Source organism: Chiloscyllium punctatum, chromosome 25 (assembly GCF_047496795.1).
Source record: "Chiloscyllium punctatum isolate Juve2018m chromosome 25, sChiPun1.3, whole genome shotgun sequence".
Lineage (NCBI taxonomy): Eukaryota > Metazoa > Chordata > Chondrichthyes > Orectolobiformes > Hemiscylliidae > Chiloscyllium > Chiloscyllium punctatum.
Window position 1 is genome coordinate 4,958,322 of NC_092763.1, and position 13,119 is coordinate 4,971,440.

The following is a 13,119-nucleotide window of genomic DNA, read 5'->3' on the forward strand; positions in this document are numbered from 1 at the left end:
TCCCCAAGACCAATCCAAGCAATGGAATGGCATCTTCAACAGCCCTCTATTGTGTTCCACCACAGCCCTAGTTCAAAGTATGGGCAGCATTGTATCAGCTTTCTGAATCAGTTAGGGGTTTGCATAATGGTCTCATGAGTCATGTTCACAGTGGGTAGCCCTTGACTCCAGTATCCATCCTTGTAAGGCACCCATATCATCAGAAAAATCTTGCACATGCAACTATTCCAGGATGTAGAAGTTGTAGAGCTACAGAAAGGAGTGAGTACACACCTCCAGGAAGTAGTAATGGTGATCACAAAGAACTGCACATTAATCAAATGGAACCTCTTGCTTTTGCTGCATTGTTGCATCTCACTGGGGTAATGCACTGGATATCAAGCTCCACTACTCCTGAAGTTATCACAAACATTTAAGGTTTTTAAATCAAGTACAAAATTTCCCAAGTTACCTGATTTCCGGACACAGGTTTATAAAACACAGACGAGATTTCTGTACTGAACAAGAATTGCTATTTATTACAAATATTAGACTCTACTTCCAAGTTAACAATTAAAACCTTTGACCTATAACACTACAATTGAAAACTCTAATTCCCTTATCAACTCATTCTCACACATAGACATAAACACACACACTCAAACACACAGGAAAAAAATAGGTTATGTACAGTGGGTTACAGAGAAAACTAGTCAGAATGTGGCTTTTCAGTTCATTTTCCTGAGATGCTTTTGCTGGTTTGCAAGTGACACAAGGTGGCTGATTAACTTGTAAAAAATCCTTGACTTATCAGTTACAGGTCACCCTACAACAACTGCTGAAGGAAAAACAAACTGGTTTTAAAGCTGGCTTTGGCTACAGGAAATCGAGAGACACCCCCTGAGCTGATAGAGGTCAACTCTTTTCTCTCTGTATCTTATATCCATTCCCAAGCTGTTTGATTACTTGATTGCATACACATCCAATCAGGTTCATCATGAGCCTGCATGATCAGTCTAGGGTCAGCTTTGGGTTAACCAATGATGTCATGCTGTAAACCAGACATCTCTTTCAATTCTCCTTGGACCATCACAATACATCTTATTCAAGCAGATTCGAGACTTAGCCCTTACACCAGTTGTACACCACTCCCCAGGTGATAAGAAGGGGCCTCTGTAAGTCACATTAAACTGAACATCCACAGGAATGTAGCTAAATCACTTAATGCCTGCACACTTAATACTCTGCTTTGTTATATGCCATGTTGTTGTATAAGCTGAAAATGTGTTGCTGGAAAAGCGCAGCAGGTCAGGCAGCATCCAAGGAGCAGGAGAATCGACGTTTCGGGCATGAGCCCTTCTTCAGGAATGAGGAAAGTGTGTCTAGCAGGCTAAGATAAAAGGTAGGGAGGAAGGACTTGGGGGAAGGGCGTTGGAAATGCGATCGGTGGAAGGAGGTCAAGGTGAGGGTGATAGGCCAGAGTGGGGGTGGGGGCGGAGAGGTCAGGAAGAAGATTGTAGGTTAGGAAGGCAGTGCTGAGTTCAAGGGATTTGACTGAGACAAGGTGGGGGGAGGGGAAATGAGGAAACTGGAGAAATCTGAGTTCATCCTTTGTGGTTGGAGGGTTCCTAGGCGGAAGATGAGGCGCTCTTCCTCCAACCGTCGTGTTGCTATGGTCTGGCGATGGAGGAGTCCAAGGACCTGCATGTCCTTGGTGGAGTGGGAGGGGGAGTTGAAGTGTTGAGCCACGGGGTGGTTGGGTTGGTTGGTCCGAGTGTCCCAGAGGTGTTCTCTGAAATGTTCCGCAAGTAGGTGGCCTGTCTCCCCAATATAGAGGAGGCCACATCGGGTGCAGCGGATGCAATAAATGATGTGTGTGGAGGTGCAGGTGAATTTGTGGCGGATATGGAAGGATCCCTTGGGGCCTTGGAGGGAAGTAAGGGGGGAGGTGTGGGCACAAGTTTTACATTTCTTGTGGTTGCAAGGGACGGTGCCGGGAGTGGATGTTGGGTTGGTGGGGGGTGTGGACCTGACAAGGGAGTCATGGAGGGAGTGGTCTTTTTGGAACGCTGATAGGGGAGGGGAGGGAAATATATCCCTGGTGGTGGGGTCTATTTGGAGGTGGCGGAAATGATGACAGATGAAACGATATATATGGGGTGGTAGGTGAGGACCAGTGGGGTTCTGTCCTGGTGGCGATTGGAGGGGCAGGGTTCAAGGGCGGAGGAGCGGGAAGTGGAGGAGATGCGGTGGAGGGCATCGTCGATCACGTCTGGGGGGAAATTACGGTCCTTGAAGAAAGAAGCCATCTGGATTGTACGGTATTGGAACTGGTCTTCCTGGGAGCAGATGCGGCGGAGACGAAGGAATTGGGAGTATGGAATGGCGTTTTTACAGGGGGCAGGGTGGGAGGAGGTGTAGTCTAGGTAGCTGTGGGATTCGGTTGGTTTATAGTAAATGTCCGTGTTGATTCGGTCACCAGAGATAGAAATGGAGAGGTCTAGGAAGGGGAGGGAGGAGTCTGAGATGGTCCAGGTGAATTTGAGGTCGGGGTGGAAGGTGTTGGTAAAGTGGATGAACTGTTCAACCACCTCGTGGGAGCACGAGGATGAACTGTTCAACCTCCTCATGGGAGCACAAGGATGAACTGTTCAAATTCACCTGGACCGTCTCAGATTCCTCCCTCCCCTTCCTAGACCTTTCCATTTCTATCTCGGGTGACTGAATCAACACGGACATTTACTATAAACCAACCGACTCCCACAGCTACCTAGACTACACCTCCTCCCACCCTGCCCCCTGTAAAAATTCCATCCCATATTCCCAATTCCTTCATCTCTGCAGCATCTGCTCCCAGGAGGACCAGTTCCAATACCGTACAATATGGTCCTTGGACTTCTCCATCGCCAGACCATAGCAACACGACGGTTGGAGGAAGAGCGCCTCATCTTCCGCCTAGGAACCCTCCAACCACAAGGGATGAACTCAGATTTCTCCAGTTTCCTCATTTCCCCTCCCCCCACCTTGTCTCAGTCAAATCCCTCGAACTCAGCACTACCTTCCTAACCTGCAATCTTCTTCCTGACCTCTATGCCCCCACTCCCACTCTGGCCTATCACCCTCACCTTGACCTCCTTCCACCTACTGCATTTCCAACGCCCCTCCCCCAAGTCCCTCCTTCCTACCTTTTATCTTAGCCTGCTGGACACACTTTCCTCATTCCTGAAGAAGGGCTCATGCCCGAAACGTCGATTCTCTGCTCCTTGTTTGCTCCCTGACCTGCTGCGCTTTTCCAGCAACTTATTTTCAGCTCTGATCTCCAGCATCTGCGGTCCTCACTTTTCCTCCATGTTGTTGTATAGCACAACACATAGCTATGCTTTGCTACATCACACAATATGTTATGAAAGATGGCTGCTTCTGCTATCGTTGCACCGCAGCAGTCCCTCCTTTCGGTAACAGACTACCACTAATCTGGTTAACTGACCTTTTTATTTGTTACATGTACATAATTTTTCAAGACTACCCGGTATTCTCTGCTTCATCGGTGTGGGAAATATAGTGGTACTGCCCCTTTTTTTAGACTGTGTGAGGGAGATTCCAGAAAGGTGTATTTTTTCCATATCACATCAGTATCAGTAAGGTGGTATTGGAGAGAGGTGTTGCCCCATGGGACACCCAAGTTTCCCTTCTGTTGGTGGGGCTAGCATCCTGTTTCTGCAGTTAAGTATCAGGGCCATCCCTGTTCCAATGGTTTCATTGGCCTTGTAGTTGGAAACTGAGAGATAGATCATCATTATGCCTTAAGGGCACAACCATAAATCTCGTCAGCTTGGCCAGCTATGTGACATTGATACAGTTGGGTACCTTCCATTTTGGATCTGCTTGAGATTATGCTTCTATCATCCATAGCCCACAGACGTGGTACAATTTCCTTTGCCTAATATCTTCCCATTCTCTATTAATGGGGTGGTTGATCGTCTTAGCAATGGGCTTCCATCAGCGCAACCCCATCTAGTTATATTCCCGTTGCCCTCCATCATAAACCAGTCTGATCACCCTGGGCTTTGTCAGCTCAGGTTATGATGTCTTTCAAAGCGCCTTTCAGCTGTTCCACATTTTCATATATCTCTTTGGCCCATCTGTCAAGAATCCATTGCCACATCTTCATTTCCCTGTTTCAAGTCATTCCTATTATTATATTTAAGCAAGCTTCATGTCTCGGTCCTAGCTTAATTGGTGAAGTTCCTATCAAGATAGGCACTTCCATATTACTAAGAACTTGTTTTTCCCTGGTTTGGTTCTGCTGTACAGTTTATCTTCCTGAAAAACCTTTGTTTCAGAAGATCAGAAAGGATGTTAATTTCTACCAATTCTTATAAAGTCTGTGAGATCAGCTGTAATATAAAAGGACAACAATTCTTTGATAAAGCTGACAAGCTTGGAAGCATCATTTATCTCACTTGACATTGGTAGGTCAAATAAACACAGTCTGTCAGTCTTGCAGCTGCAATTATAGCTTCTATTTGCATGCTCTAAGTTGTTTTCCAATTAAAATTGGAGGAGCTGATGCAAAACATTTTAGTCTGACCCCACTGACTCCATTTTAAATGCTTTTCATACTATACCTCTACTAAATAGCACAATACATTTTCTATCATCTCACTGGTGATTTGTAACTATTGAACAAGTCTCTAATTCATACTCCAATGATAAGGATAAAATTCAATCATTTTTTGAGCTAAAAATGTTATTTACAGCTTGTGCAAGTCATTAAATGAACTTTCTTGGGATCTTAAGTTTTACAGGACATGATCTTGCTTTCTCACTCTTGTCCTATAATGTTTCTTTGCCATTCTTGCTTTGGTTTTTGAGTGTGATGGTCTGCTCAAATTGTCTATATTTGTATGTTCTTTCAGTTCATGCTATTTTTTAAAGTCACTATATTCCATCATTCATGGCTGCTGAATAATATAGCCTCAGAATTATGCTCCTTAATTTGGTTTGTTATTCTCTATTTCTCTAACTGCAAATTACTTAACTTAAAATAACATCATGCACGGACTTAAAATTCTTAGCCCTTTTTCCATTTGTACCTGTCTTAAAACAGATGATACAAAGATAAGTAGAGGGACAGGTGATGTTGGGGAAATAGGGAGGCTGCAGAAGGACTTAGGCAGGCTACGATAGAGGGCAAAGAAGAGACAGATGGGATACAATGTGGGAAAGTGTGAGATTATGCACTTTGATGGGATGAATAGAGGCCTGGACTATTTTGTAAATGGAAAAGGCTTCAGAAATCTGAAGCACAAAGGGACTTAAGAATCCAAATTCAGGATTCTCTTAAGGTTAACATGCAGGTTCAGTTAGCAGTTAGGAATGTAAATGCAATGTTGACATTCATTTTAAGAGGGCTAGAATACAAGATGTGCTGCTGCAGCTGTATTAGGCTCTGGCAAGACTGCATTTGGAATATTGAGAGCAGTTTTGGGCCTCTTATCTAAGGTAGGATGTACTGGCATTGGATGGGGCCCAGAGGAGGTTTACAAGAATGATCCTGAGGATGAAGGACTTAGATTAGATTACTTACAATGTGGAAACAGGCCCATCGGCCCAACAAGTCCACACTGACCCTCTGAAGAGCAATCCACCCAAACCCATTCCCCTACATTTACCCCTTCATCTAACACTACAGGCAAGTTCACCTAACCTGCACATTTTTGGACTGTGGGAGGAAACTGGAGCATCCGGAGGAAATCCATGCAGGCATGGGGAGAGTTGCCTGTGGGCGGGAATTGAACCCAGGTCTCTGGTGCTGTGAGGCTGCAGTGCTAACCACTGTGCTGCCCCCACAGGGCTAGGCACTGGCCCACTGGTATTATCACTAGACTTATCAATATGAGGAATGGTTGAGGACTCTGGGTCTGTACACAATGGAGTTTAGAAGGATAAGGGGGAATCACATTGAACCTGATTGAATACTGAGAGGCCTGGATAGAGTGGATGTGGAGAATACCTTTCCACTAGTAGGAGTTATTAGGATCTGAAGCAAAGCCTCAGAGTGAAGGGACAACCCTTTAGAACTGAGATAGAGTCATCGAGATGTACAGCATGGAAAGAGACCTTTCAGTCCAACTCGTCCATGCTGACCAGATATCCCAACCCAATCTAGTCCCACTTGCCAGCACCTGCCCCATATCCCTCCAACCCCTTCCTATTCATATACCCATTCAGATGCCTTTTAAATGTTGCAATTGTATCAGCCTCCACCACTTCCTCTGGCAGCTCATTCCATACATGTACTACTCTCTGTGTGAAAAACTTGCCCCTTAGGTCTTTTTTATATCTTTCCCCTCTCACCCTAAACCTATGCCCTCTAGTTCTGGACTCCCCCAACCCAGGGAAGGTACTTTGTCTATTTATCCTATCCATGCCCCTCAAGATTTTATAGACCTGTATAAGGTCACTCCTCAGCCTCCAACCTCCAGGGAAAACAGCCTATTCAACCTCTCCCTATAGTTCAAATTCTCCAACCCTGATAACATTCTTGTAAATCTTTTCTGAATCCTTTCAAGTTTCACAATATCTTTCCAATAGGAAGGAGACCAGAATTGCATGCAATATTCCAAAAATGGCCTAACCATTGTCCTGTACAGCCTCAACATGACCTCCCAACTCCTATACTCAGTACTGTGACCAATACCAGAGAGCTTACCAAATGCCTTTTTCACCATCCTACTTTCAAGTTGCTATGAACCTGCAGTTCAAGGTCTCTTTGTTCAGCAATACTCCTGAGGACCTTACCATTAAATGTATAAGTCCTGCTAAGACTTGTTTTCCCAAATTGCAGCACTTAGCATTTATCTGAATTAAACTCCATCTGCCACTTCTCAGCCCACTGGCCCATTTGATCAAGATCCCGTTGTAATCTGAGGTAAATGTCTGCCCTGTCCACTACACCTCCAATTTTGGTGTCATCTGCAAACTTACTAACTATACTTCTTATTCTCACATTCAAATCATTTATATAAATGACGAAAAGTAGTGGACCCATCACTGATCCTTGTGGCACTCCACTGATCACAGGCCTCTTCAGCCAGAGTGGTTAATCTGTGGAACTCATTGCTGCTCAGGGCTGTAGAAGAAAAGACAGATTGAGATAGGTTCTTGATTAGTAAGGAATTAAAGGTTTTTGGAGAAGAAGTAGGAGAATGGGGTTGAGAAAAATATCAGAGTCATAGAGATGTACAGCACGGAATCAGACCCTTCATTCCTGCTTGTCGATGCTGAACAGAAATCTAGTCCTAGTTGCCAGCATTTGGCGCATATGCCTCTAAAGTCTTCTAATTCATATACCCATCCAGATGCCTTTTGAATGTTGTAATTGTACCAGCCTCCACGTCTTCCTCTGGCAGCTCAAATCATACGTGTACCACCCTCTGCATGAAAAAGTTGCCCCTTAGGTCCCTTTTATATGTTTCCCCTCTTTCCTTTAATCTATGCCCTCTAGTTTTGGACTTCCCCATCCCAGGGAAAAGATCTTGTCTATTTACTCTATCTGTGCCCCTCATGATTTTATAAACCTCTATATGGTCACCCCTCAGCCTCTGACACTCCAGGAAAATTGGCCCCAGCCTCTCCCTGTAGCTCAAACCCTCCAAACTTGGCAACATCCTCGTAAAAGTTTCCTGAAGCTTTCAAGTTTCAAAACATCCTTCCATAGCAGAGAGATCAGAATTGCATGCAGTATTCCAATAGTGGCTGAACTAATGTCCTATACAGCTGCAATATAACTTACAACTCCTCTACTCAATGTACTGACCAATAAAGGAAAGCATACCAAATGCCTTCTTCACTATCCTATCTACCTGTGACTCCACTTTCAAGGAACTATGAACCTGCACTCCAAGATTTCTTTGTTCGGCAGCACTTCCCAGGACCTTACCATTAAGTGTATAAGTCCTGCTTTGATTTGCCTTTCCAAAATGCAGCACCTCACATTTATCTAAATTAAACTCAATCTACCATTCCTTGGCCCATTGGCACATCTGATCAAGATCCCATTGTACTTCTTCACTGTCCACTACACCTCCAATTTTGGTATCATCTGCAAACTTACCAACTATACCTTCTACGTTCACATCCAAATCATTTATATAAATGACGAAAAGTATTGGACCCAGCACCGATCCTTGTGACACTCCACTGGTTACAGGGCTCCAATCTGAGAAACATATCTCTACCATCACCCGCTGTCTTCTACCTTTGAACCAGTTCTATATCCAAATGGCTCATTCTCCCTGTATTCCATGTGATCTAACTTTGTTCACCAGTCTACCATGAGGAAATCATGTCAAACAACTTACTGAAGTACATATAGATCATATCCACTGCTGTGCCCTCATGAATCCTCTGTATTACTTCTTCAAAAAATATCTCAGCAAGGGGCCCAGCAATCTCTTTCCTCACTTCCCACAGCGTTCAAAGGTACCTGATCAGGTCCCAGGGATTTATCCACCATTTTGCTTTTTATGACATCCAGCACCAGTTCCTCTGTAATATGGATATTTTGCAAAATATTTGTTCATATCTCACCCATCTCCTGCTGTTCCATATCTAGATGGCCTTGCTGAACCTTAAAGGGTCCTATTCTCTCCCTAATTACCTTTTTTGTCCTAAATGTATTTATAGAATTCCTTTTGATTCTCCCTAACCTCATTTCATAGATCATAGAATTCCAACATTGTGGAAACAGGATATTCAGCTCAACTAGTCCACACTGACTCTCCGAAGAGGATCCCACCCAGACCCATCCGCCTACCCTATATTTGTCATGGCCAGCCCATTTAGTCAATAGTAATAGACAAAAATAGACATTAGTTGCAGGAGTAGTCCATTCTGCCTTTTGAGCCAGCACCACCATTCATTTTGATCATGGCTGATCATCCTCAATCAGTATCCTGTTCCTGCCTTATCCCCATAACCCTTGATTCCACTATCCTTAAGAGCTCTATCCAACTCTTTCTTGAAAGTATCCAGAGACTTGGCCTCCACAGCCTTCTGGGGCAGAGCATTCCATACACCCACCACTCTCTGGGTGAAGAAGTTTCTTCTCAACTCTGTTCTAAGTGGCCTATCCCTTATTTTTAAACTGTGTCCTCTGCTTCGGGACTCAACCATCAGTGGAAACATGTTTCCTGCCTCCAGACTGTCCAATCCTTTAATAATCTTATACGTCTCAAACAGATCCCCTCTCAGCCTTCTAAACTCAAGTGTAATCAAGCCCAGTCACTCCAATCTTTCAGCGTAAGATAGTCCTGCCATTCTAGGAATTGACCTCGTGAACCTACGCTGCACTCCCTCAATAGCCAGAATGTCTTTCCTCAAATTTGGAGACCGAAACTGCACACAATATTCCAGGTGCGGTCTCATCAGGGCCCTGTACAGCTGCAGAAGGACATCTTTGCTTCTCTACTCAATTCCTCTTGTTATGAAGGCCAGCATGCTATTAGCTTTCTTCACTACCTGCTGTACCTGCATGCTTGCTTTCATTAAGTAATGTACAAGAACACCTAGGTCTCGTTGTGCTGCCCCTTTACCTAACTTGACTCCATTTAGGTATAATCTGCCCACCTGTTCTTGCCACCAATGTAGATAACCACACATTTATCCACATTAAACTGCATCTGCCATGCATCCGTCCACTCACCTAGCCTGTCCAGGTCACCCTGTAATCTCCTAACATCCTTCTCACATTTCACCCTGCCACCCAGCTTTGTGTCATCAGCAAATTTGTTAATATTACTTTTAATACCTTCATCTATATCATTAATGTACATTGCAAAAAGCTGCAGTCCCAGCACCAATCCCTGCCTATCCCTGAACATTATGGACAATTTAGCATGACCTATCCACGTAACCTGCATATCTTTGGACTGTGGGAGGAAACTGGAACACATGGCGGAAACACACGCAGATACAGGGAGAACATGCAAATGTCACACAGAGACATTTGCTCAAGGGTCCAATTGAACCCGGCTCCCTGGCACTGTGAGGCAGCAGTGCTGACCACTGAACCACCATGCTGCCCAAAGCCAAAGCTATTTTGTGTCTCTTTTTTGCCCTTCTGATTTTCCTCTTCAGTGTACTCTTACTGCCTTTATACTCTTCTAAGGATTCTCTCGATCTTTCTATCAATACCTAAAATATGCTTCCTTCTTTTTGTTTTAACCAAACCCTCAATTTCTCTCATCATCCAGTATTCCCTGCCCTTCACAGCCTTTCTTTTCACCCTAACAGGAATATACTGTCTCTGGACTTACATTATCTCATTTTTGAAGGCTTCCCATTTTCCAGCCATCCCTTTACCTGCAAACATCTATCTTCAATCAGCTTTTGAATGTTCTTGCCTAATACCAACAAAACTGGCCTTCCTCCAACTTAGAACTCTAACTTTTAGATCCGGTCTATCCTTTTCCATCACTACTATAAAACTAATAGAATTATGGTCACTGACCCCAAACTGTTGCCCCACTGACACCTCAGTCACCTTCCCTGCTTCATTTCCCAAGAGTAGGACAAGGTTTGCAGCTTCTCTGGTCGGTACATCCATGAACTGAATCAGAACTTTTTTCTTGCACACGCTTAACAAATTTCTTTCCAGCTAAACACTTAACACTATGGCAGTCCCAGTCTGTGTTTGGAAAACTAAAATCCCCTTTCACAACCACCCTATTATTCTCACAGGAAACTGAGATATCCTTATGAATTTGTTTTTCCAGTTTCCCACTGACTATTGGGGGGGTCCATATTACAGTCTCAATAAGGTCAAATAACTTTCCTAGACATATTCCCAGGAATATCCTCCCTCAGTACAACAGTAATGCTATTGTTAATCAAAAATGCCACTCCCTCTCATATCTTGTTCCCTTTTCAGGGCAGGTGACTGAGGTATCAGTGGGGGAGCACTTGGGACCAGCAACCCTAAATCTATTCGTTTTAAAATAGTGATGGAAAAGGATTGACTGGATCTAACTGAACATTAAGCTGCCAGTCTTGTCCAGCCCTGAGCTACATTTCTGTAATTACTATGATATCCCAGTCTCGTGTTCCCAACTATGCTGAGTTCGTCTACCTTACCTGTTAGGCCTCTTGCATCTCTTGCATTGAAATAAATGCAGCTTAATTGATCAGTTCTACCTCATTCTTTGCTTTGTTCTTTCCTGCTCTGACTGTTGGACTTACTCCTCAGCCACGATCAGACCAGATTCAAATGGGGTGAATGGCCAAATTGTGCTCCTATATTGTATGGTCTAAAAGTGTTATGGTCTTAATTTTTACTGAGTGTTCTAATTCCAAAGCCCTTGATTGTTCAAAACTACTTTTTTTGTCTCTTTGTTTTCACAATTTTGCTCAGTTGAACAGTTCCTATTGTCTTAAGGCCAGTTTATTAAGGAGTAAGTCTTATTCTCTTACTTTACTGACCACATTAACCATTTTATACTGTGATGATTGTCAAGTAGATGCACATGATTGAAACCCCGATCTTCATTGCAGTACTTCCCACCCTTTGTTATATCTATTTTGAATTTGTTTCAGCCTATACTTGTGCACTTGTATGGTATCCCAAAACCATGACACATGTTTGAAACTCTCATATGAGCTTACCAAAAAATCCTTGAGATTTTACTTATCTCTCCATTGCTTCTGCTTTGGGTTACAAGCTCAATTATTAAAATCATTTCTGTAAAAATGAAAGGGAAGGACACAATTGTCATGAAGAGAAAGCAATCACTTGACTGCTAAGCTTTTAGTTTACAGCAGAATACATTATTCTAATGTTTGTTTGTTCCCAAACTTCTTCTGTCACCACTCTCCACTCTTCAACTCTCCTCTCATCCAATTTTGCAACTCAACCAGTGGCCATCCTTTCTCATTCCTGAACTCTGGAGAAAGTTACAGTCCAATGAATTTTTTTCATAATATCTTTAAAACAGGAATCAAACATTTCTGTTTGATTCTAGGCAATAGGATACTTTGTTCATTCTCTCAGTTGAAATGTATATACATATATATATATAAATTGTCTAAACATAATATTTCATTTATTTCTTCCAAAGGCATGAACAAACTTTCTTCCATACATTTAAATGACTGAGACTGTATGCCTTTATATTAACTTTTAGATTCTTTTAAATTTCAGCTAACTTTTAAAAAATGTTTTATAATGTCAAGCCATGTGAGTCTTAATGTAATTTCTTATCATTGTATGCTCCAGTGTGTGCAGACTTAGTGGTTTTGAAATGCCTGATACTCAATGTTTTTGATATTTTCATAATAGTTCTCCAGTACTGAGGTACATTGTTAACAAATGGTTTGATGCGTTAAAGATGACTTGTCTATCATTGTACTGTGACATTGAAAGTCTGCAGACAAATTCAGATATTCAAAGCACTCAGAAAAATTTCCTGTGTCTGCAATTAACTGAAAAAGAAAACTGTATCTATCTATTCTATTTCAGGCAGAATGGATTAATTAGTCCAGGATGTTAATTTAAAAATATTAAGCATGATAAATTCTGTGAACTGTACAGTGAGTTCACTGCTGATTTAAAAGGTGTGAGACAAAGCTTCTTGACAGTAACGAGGTCAACACTCCCCTTTCTCCTGTACAGAGATAATGTACACAGCCATATGTTAAAGTTCTTTTCTGAACAAGGGAAAGTGTATATCTCTGTTGTATTTTATATTCCTTTCCAAACTCTTTGAAATCATTTTTCAGAGATTTTAGAACATATTTTCAGTCAATTTTGTTCAAAGAAAATTACTGTTCCAATCTTCCAAAATTTTGATTTTCTTTACTTTTCTCCAATGCACCAGTTCACACTAGTGAACATTTAATATGAGCAAATCTTATCATCCAGAATTAAAGATTTACCCATATGTTAAAATAACATTTAGAAGTTCACTCTGGCCCAGAAATGTAATTCCAAACATGATCATTCAGCCATAAAAGTTCTGAAGTTAACCATCTACTCAAACCTCTTTCCTCAAACTAAACACAACTCCACCAGTACGCTTCACACGGTCAGCAAAGAGAGATCATATTCAGAGTGAGTTCAAGTAAGTGGATAGGTCAAAG